The sequence below is a fragment of the Aethalodelphis obliquidens genome, unplaced genomic scaffold, assembly GCF_003676395.1.
Source record: "Aethalodelphis obliquidens isolate GAN/ISIS:26980383/991018 unplaced genomic scaffold, ASM367639v1 scaffold1, whole genome shotgun sequence".
In the NCBI taxonomy this organism is placed as follows: Eukaryota; Metazoa; Chordata; class Mammalia; order Artiodactyla; family Delphinidae; genus Aethalodelphis; species Aethalodelphis obliquidens.
Window position 1 is genome coordinate 61465698 of NW_020837945.1, and position 7981 is coordinate 61473678.

The window sequence follows — 7981 nt, forward strand, 5'->3', positions numbered from 1 at the left end:
AGTGATCTCTTGGATATTAAGTAGTGTATTGTTTAGCCTCCATGTGTTTGTATTTTTTACAGACTTTTTCCTGTAATTGACATCTAGTCTCATAGTGTTGTTGTCAGAAAAGATACTTGATATGATTTCCATTTTCTTAAGTTTACCAATGCTTGATTTGTGACTCAGGATATGATCTGTCCTGGAGAATGTTCCATAAGCACTTGAGAAGAAAATGTATTCTGTTGTTTTTGGATGGAATGTCCTATAAATATCAATTAAGTCCATCTTGTTTAATGTATCATTTGAAGCTTGTGTTTCCATATTTATTTTCATTTTGGATGATCTGTCCATTGGTGAATGTGGGGTGTTAAACTCCCCTACTATGATTGTGTTACTGTCAATTTCTCCTTTTATGACTGTTAGCATTGGCCTTAGGTTTGAGGTACTCCTGTATTTGGTGTATAAATATTTACAATCGTTATATCTTCTTCTTGGATTGATCCCTTGATCATTATGTAGTGTCCTTCTTTGTCTCTTGTAATAGTCTTTATGTTAAAGTCTATTTTGTCTGATATGAGAATTGCTACTCCAGCTTTCTTTTGGTTTCCATCTGCATGGAATATCTTTTTCCATCCCCTCATTTTCAGTCTGTATGTGTCCCTAGGTCTGAAGTGGGTCTCTTGTAGATAGCATATGTACGGGTCTTGCTTTTGTATCCATTCAGCCAGTCTATGTCTTTTGGTTGGAGCATTTAATCCATTTACAGTTAAGGTAATTATTGATATATATGTTCCTAATACCATTTTCTTAATTGTTTTGGGCTTGTTATTGTAGGTCTTTTCCTTCTCTTGTGTTTCCTGCCTAGAGAAGTTCCTTTAGCATTTGTTGTAAAGCTGATTTGGTTTTGCTGAATTCTCTTAACTTTTGCTTGTCTGTAAGGGTTTCAATTTCTCCATCAAATCTGAATAAGATCCCTGCTGGGTCGAGTAATCTTGGTTGTAGGTTTTTCTCCTTCATCACTTTAAATGTGTCCTGCCACTCCCTTCTGGCTTGCAGAGTTTCTGCTGAAAGATCAGCTGTTAACCTTATGGGGATTCCCTTGTGTGTTATTTGTTGTTTTTCCCTTGCTGCTTTTAATATGTTTTCTTTGTATTTAATTTTTGACAGTTTGATTAATATGTGTCGTGTGGTCTGTTTCTCCTTGGATTTATCCTGTGTGGGACTCTCTGCACTTCCTGGTGTTGACTGACTATTTCCTTTCACATATTATGGAAGCTTTCAACTATTATTTCTACAAATATTTTCTCAGACACTTTCTTTTTCTCTTCTTCTTCTGGGACCCCTATATTTTGAATGTTGGTGCATTTAATGTTGTCCGAGCAGTCTGTGAGACTGTCCTCAATTCTTTTCATTCTTTTTTCTTCATTCTGCTCTGTGGTAGTTATTTCTACTGTTTTATGTTCCAGGTCAGTTATCCGTTCTTCTGCCTCAGTTATTCTGCTATTGATTCCTTCTAGAGTATTTTTAGTTTCATTTATTTTGTTGTTCATCATTGTTTTTTGCTCTTTAGTTCTTCTAGGTCCTTGTTAAACCTTTCTTGTATTTTCTCCATTCTATTTCCAAGATTTTGGATCATCTTTATTTTCATTACTCTGAGTTTTCTTTAGGTAGACTGCCTATTTCCTCTTCATTTGTTTGGTCTGATGCGTTTTGCCTTGCTCCTTCATCTGCTGTGTGTTTTTCTGTCTTCTTATTTTGCCTAACTTACTGTATTTGGGGTCTCCTTTTTGCAAGCTGCAGGTTCATAATTCCCATTGTTTGTGGTGTCTGCCCCCAGTGGCTAAGGTTGGTTCAGTGGGTTGTGTAGGCTTCCTGGTGGAGGGGACCTGTGCCTGTGTTCTGGTTGATGAGGCTGGATCTTTTCTTTCTGGTGGGCAGGACCGCATCCAGTGGTGTATTTTGGAGTGTCTGTGACCTTATTATGATATTAGGCAGCCTCTCAGCTAATGGGTGGGGTTGTGTTCCTGTCTTGCTAGTTGTTTGGCATAGGTTGTCCAGCACTGTAACTTGCTGTTCATTTAGTGGAGCTGGGTCTTAGCATTGAGATGGAGATCTCTGGGAGAGCTTTCGCTGTTTGATATTACGTGGGGTCAGGAGTTCTCTGGTGCATCAATGTCCTGAACTCGGCTCTCCCACCTCAGAGGCACAGGCCTGATACTCGGCCGGAGCACCAAGATCCTGTCAGCCACATGGCTCAGAAGAAAAGGGAGTAAGAAGAAAGAAAGAAAGAAAGGAAGGAAGGAAGGAAGGAATAAAGAAAGAAAGAAAGAAAGAGGAAGAAAGGAAGAAAGAACGAAAGAAAAGGAAAGAAAAGAAAGTTATTAAAAGATAATTATTAAAAATAAAAGTAGTAAAAAAAAGAAAGAAGAGAGCGACCAAACCAAAAAACAAATCCACCAATGATAATAAGTGCTAAAAACTATACTAAGAAAAAAAAAGGACAGATAGAACCCTAGGACAAACGGTAAAAGCTAAGCTATACAGACAAAATCACACAAAGAAGCATACACATACACACTCACAAAAAGAGAAAAAGGAAAATAAAATCTATGTATTAAAAAACCAAGGAAGAGAGCAACCAAATCAATAAACAAATCTACAAATGATAATAAACTCTAAATACTAAACTAAGATAAACAGAAAACCAGAAACAAATTAGGTGCAGAAAGCAAACCCCAAGTCTACAGTTGCTCCCAAAGTCTACCACCTCAATTTTGGGATGATTCGAGGGAATCTGTTCCCTGTCCAGGCAGGAGGGGGTTAAAGGAGCAGCTGATTCAAGGGCTCTGGCTCACTCAGGCCAAGGGAGGAAGGGGTATGGAATGAGGGGCGAAACTGTGGTGGCAGAGGCTGGCATGACGTTGCACCAACGTTGTGCCTGAGGTGGGCTGTGTGCTCTCCCAGGGAAGTTATCCCTGGATCACAGGACCCTGGCAGTGGCAGGCTGCCCGGACTCCCAGGAGGGGAGGTGTTGATAGTGATCTGTGCTTGCACACAAGCTTCTTGGTGGCTGCAGCAGCAGCCTTAGCATCTCATGCCCGTCTCTGTTGTTCTCACCTATAGCCATGGCTCACACCCATCTCTGGAGCTCCTTTAGGCAGTGCTCTGAATCCCCTCTCCTCACACACCCTGAAACAATGGTCTCTTGCCTCTTAGGCAGTTCTAGACTTTTTCCCAGACTCCCTCCCAGCTAGCTGTGGCGCACTAGCCCCCTTCAGGCTGTGTTCACGCAGCCAACCCCAGTCCTCTCCCTGGGATCTGACCTCCGAAGCCTGAGCCTCAGCTCCCAGCCCCCACCCGTCGCAGCAGGTGAGCAGACAAGTGTCTCAGTCTGGTGAGTGCTGGTTGGCACCAATCCTCTGTGCGGGAATCTCTCCACTTTGCCCTCTGCACCCCTGTTGCTGTGCTCTCCTCCGTGGCTCCAAAGATTCCCCCTCCTCCACCCTCTGTCTCCATCAGTGAAGGGGCTTCCTAGTGTGTGGAAACTTTTCCTCCTTCTCTGCCCCTTCCCAGAGGGGCATGTCCTGTCCCTGTTCTTTTGTCTCTGTTTTTTCTGTTTTCTTTTGCCCTACCCAGGTATGTGGGGAGTTTCTTGACTTTTGGGAAGTCTGAGGTCTTCTGCCAGCATTCAGTAAGTGTTCTGTAGGAGTTGTTCCTCATGTAGATGTATTTCTGATGTTTGTGGGGAGGAAGGTGATATCCACATCTTACTCCTCTGTCATCTTGAAGGTCTCTTGAACAACATATTTACATTTTTGTTCCACTACCTTCTGCCATTTTTCAGGCAATGTCATAATTCCATCTTCACAAAATTTTTTATCTTTTTGAGCAAAGAACTGTTCCAGGTGCCTTTTACAGTCTTCCAGGGAATTGAAATATTTTCCATTAAGAGAATTTTGTAAAGACCGAAATAAATGGAAATTCGAAGGTGCCATGTCTGGTGAATATGGCGGATGAATCAGAACTTCCCAACCAAGCTGTAACAGTTTTCACCTCATTATCAAAGAAACATGAGGCATTGCATTATCCTGATGGAAGATTATGCATTTTCTGTTGACTAATTCCAGACACTTTTCATCTAATGCTGCTTTCATTTGGTCTAATTGGGAGCAGTACTTGTTGGAATTAATCGTTTGGTTTTCTAGAAGGAGCTCATAACAGAGGACTCCCTTCCAATCCCACAATATACATAACAAAACACCACCTTTGGATGAAGACCAGCCTTTGGTGTGGTTGGTGTTGGTTCATTTCACTTGCCCCACAATCTCTTCCATTCCACGTTATTGTACAGTATCCACTTTCCATTGCATGTCACAATTTGTTTTAAAAACAGAATATTTTCACTACTTTTTTTTTTCTTTGTGCGGTATGCGGGCCTCTCACTGCTGTGGCCTCTCCCGTTGTGGAGCACAGGCTCCGGACACGCAGGCTCAGTGGCCATGGCTCACGGGCCCAGCTGCTCCGCGGCATGTGGGATCTTCCCGGACCGGGGCACGAACCCATGTCCCCTGCATTGGCAGGCGGACTCTCAACCACTGCGCCACCAGGGAAGCCCTCATTACATTTAAGTAGAGAATCACATGCGGAAATACAGTCAAGAAGGTTTTTTTCTCTTAACTTTTGTGGAACCCAAACATCAAAGCGATTAACGTAACCAAGCTGGTACAAATGATTTTCAACACTTGATTTGGATATTTTGAATATGTTGCCTATCTCCCACGTGGTATAACGTTGCTTGTTCTCAATTAATGTCTCAATTGGATCGTTATCCACTTTAACTGGTCTACCTGACCGTGGAGCATCGTCCAGCGAGAAATCTCCAGCATGAAATTTTGCACACCATTTTTGACACATTTGATCAGTCACAGCACCTTCTCCATACACTGCACAAATCTTTTTGTATTTCAGTTGCTTTTTTACCTTTCTTGAAGTAATAAAGCATAATATGCCAAAAATGTTGCTTTTTTTCTTCCATCTTCGATATTAAAATGGCTACACAAAAATTCACCAATTTTGATAAGTATTTTTTAAGTGCACACTGATATGATGGCTGTCACAATACCATCTAACAAATTGTTTTGAATGAAGTTAAAGACAACTAAGTGCTACTAGAGCCATCTTATGGGAAAAAATGAACGAAACTTTTGGCCAACCCAATACTATAAAAAGCCTTTTAATTTTAAATGGTTGGAAATGGAAAAACAAAATGTGATGTATCTATACAATGGAATACTATCCTACAATAAAATCAATGAAGTACCAGGGAATTCATAAAACTCAGCAACAATTCAACTCAATTCAAAAATGGGCAAAGGATTTAAAGACATTTCTCCAAAGAAGATATACAAATGGCCAGTAAGAACATGAAAGATGCTTGACCTCACTAAATGCAGTTCAGAATATCTTCTTAAACTCTGAAACTTAAATTTAGAATACTTACCATACAAATCATGGTTTAATGACAGTGATGTACTATAGCTTGATCTTACTTTAATGCATTATATTCATTATGCTTATTGCATATTTTCTTGTCTCTTCAATTGGATTATAAGTACATTTTTTCTTTTTTCTACATCCTTCATGTTATCAACAGCTTCTTTTTTTCCAAGTTATATTTATAAGTGTACCACTTTGTTTCTGTGCTTTATTGTAATTTCTCTTAATTTGGAAATTCAGCTTTCTCTTCCATTTGAACATCGTTCCCATTTTCCCTTTCAAAGTTAGATGTACCTGAGAAATTATTTTCTCATAATGAGAAGTCCCATCACTTTGCTATTTCTCCTGACTTCTCTCTCCAAGGTTGTTTGGAGATGTTCTTCCCTGGAAAAGAAGAATTGTGATTATTCTGTGTAACTCCAGAAAACAGAATGAAGATTAATTGCAGGAAGTGAGAGGAAGAAAGATTGTAACTCAGTTTGTGGAGACCTTGCTAATAACTGCAACTATGTGGTGGTCTCTGGAAGTGCCCAGGTAGGAGCTGCCCATTTATCAGCTCCTGGAGAAGGAATGCCAACATTGCAGTGTCATGTCTTAGAAGAATGATTCCTTCCAGATTTTTCCTGACTCTAAGATTCCATCATTCAGAGACGATTTTTTTCAACTCCCCCTCCCCCACCCCATCTTCTTCTCTAGAGTCTATGCAAAAATTTAAATAAAAGAAAATATAAGATAAAATAAAATCAAATAAAATAACACCTCTCTGGCATAGCCACCAAATTAACATCTTCAGGATAATTGCATTTCTCCTCTCTGACCCCTCTTTGACTTTGCACTTTGCACCGGTGGACTTTGTTTCCACCTTTCCAACATGTGCATCCCTTTCTGTTATTATTAGTGCGGTCAGCTCCCAGCACTACAATTAGTCTTAGCTGCATTCTCCAAATCTCATTTTTTATTTTCTATTTTTTTTTTACATTTAGCATGAACTGACATGGAGAAATAAATGGCCACATTGGCATTGAGAGACTAACAGGAAGTCTTGCCTTATTCCCATAATTCCTCAAATTTTTTTCCCATCTATCATTTTATTAAGTTGAAATACAATTTCTTACATATCTCTACTACTCAGTTGAAATACCACATTGTGTCATACTTTTCTATTGGGAAAAGAATCCTAGTTTGTCAGGTTAAAGGCTTTTCCTTGATTTAAACCATCTGAATATACTTTCTCCATCCCGTTTTGCTATAATCAGCTTTCACAAGAGTCAGCCCTGTTCCATACCTCTGAGAATACTATACTATGTTCAGTGTCTTAATATAAACTCTCCTGTTCTAGCCAGAATTTAAGTGTGATTAAAGCTCAAGTGTGATTAAATTCTTAATCTGATGCCTAATAGCACATAACAAAAAAGACAGTAGACCTTCTACCCAAATACTAGAAGGTGTAGGAGTAAGATTGAAGTAGGTTTAAGATTGACTCCTTTGAGAGAAGCATTATTTTTTGTTGAACTTAAATACATGTAAAGGTTTCAAAGGTGGAAATTATGTGCTCCTGCAAAGATTTAATGTGTGGTGTGAGAGAGCATATATGGCCTAGGATAATCCAAATGAGCTCAGAGAAGGTACTTGCCCACTCACTATCAGAATGACCTCATTGTTAACTAGCCACATAGGATCTTCCCTGGATGTTAAATGTTAGAATCATAAAGGCCTTCATGGCTAATGTCACATTTGATTGTTATTGCTAATACATAGTTTGTGGAATCATTCATGCTCTTTATCAGCCTAGTATTTCCAGGATGAAGGATATCATGTATGCAAAATGCCAATGCAATAACAGGTACACTATAGGCACTTAAAACAAGCCAGGCCCTTCTCCCTCTTACCCCCGAATCCACTCACTAGCTTTCTATTTTTGCCTAAGCTCTTCAGCAATAAAAAATATACCTGGGCAATAAATAATATACATCCTGCCATTTCCATTCTTTAAAGGTGGAAATCCGGAATTGGGCCTCTTTCTTTCAATAGGCTTATCCTGCATTATCTGTTTGAAGACAGAGCCTCTGAAGGGGCTCTCAAGACAACAGTACTACATCAGCCTTTTATATGGTCTTCGAAAATCATTAAACCTGGAAAAATCTATTTGGCCTATCATGTTTACATATGTCTCACTCATATCTTGCCAGGTTACTTCCTTTCTCAGGAGTTAAATTTGCTTTCCTCTATTCCCTTAATGTTTCCACGTTGAGTGAAAAAAAGCAACATATACATGACACCACCCCTATCATCACCACGTACACACTCAGACACACATATGCACATCTATCTGTAGATTTACAAAGATTATTTTACACTCGATTTCTTTTATACTCTTGCTAAATCAGCATGTTAATTTATTTTCAAGGCTACTTATATGATTGAATAGATGAAAGCTTGAGAAAAAGTTTTGATTGTTGTGTATGTGTTGGCAGAGGGCAGGGAGGCTATAATCAGCCTTGAA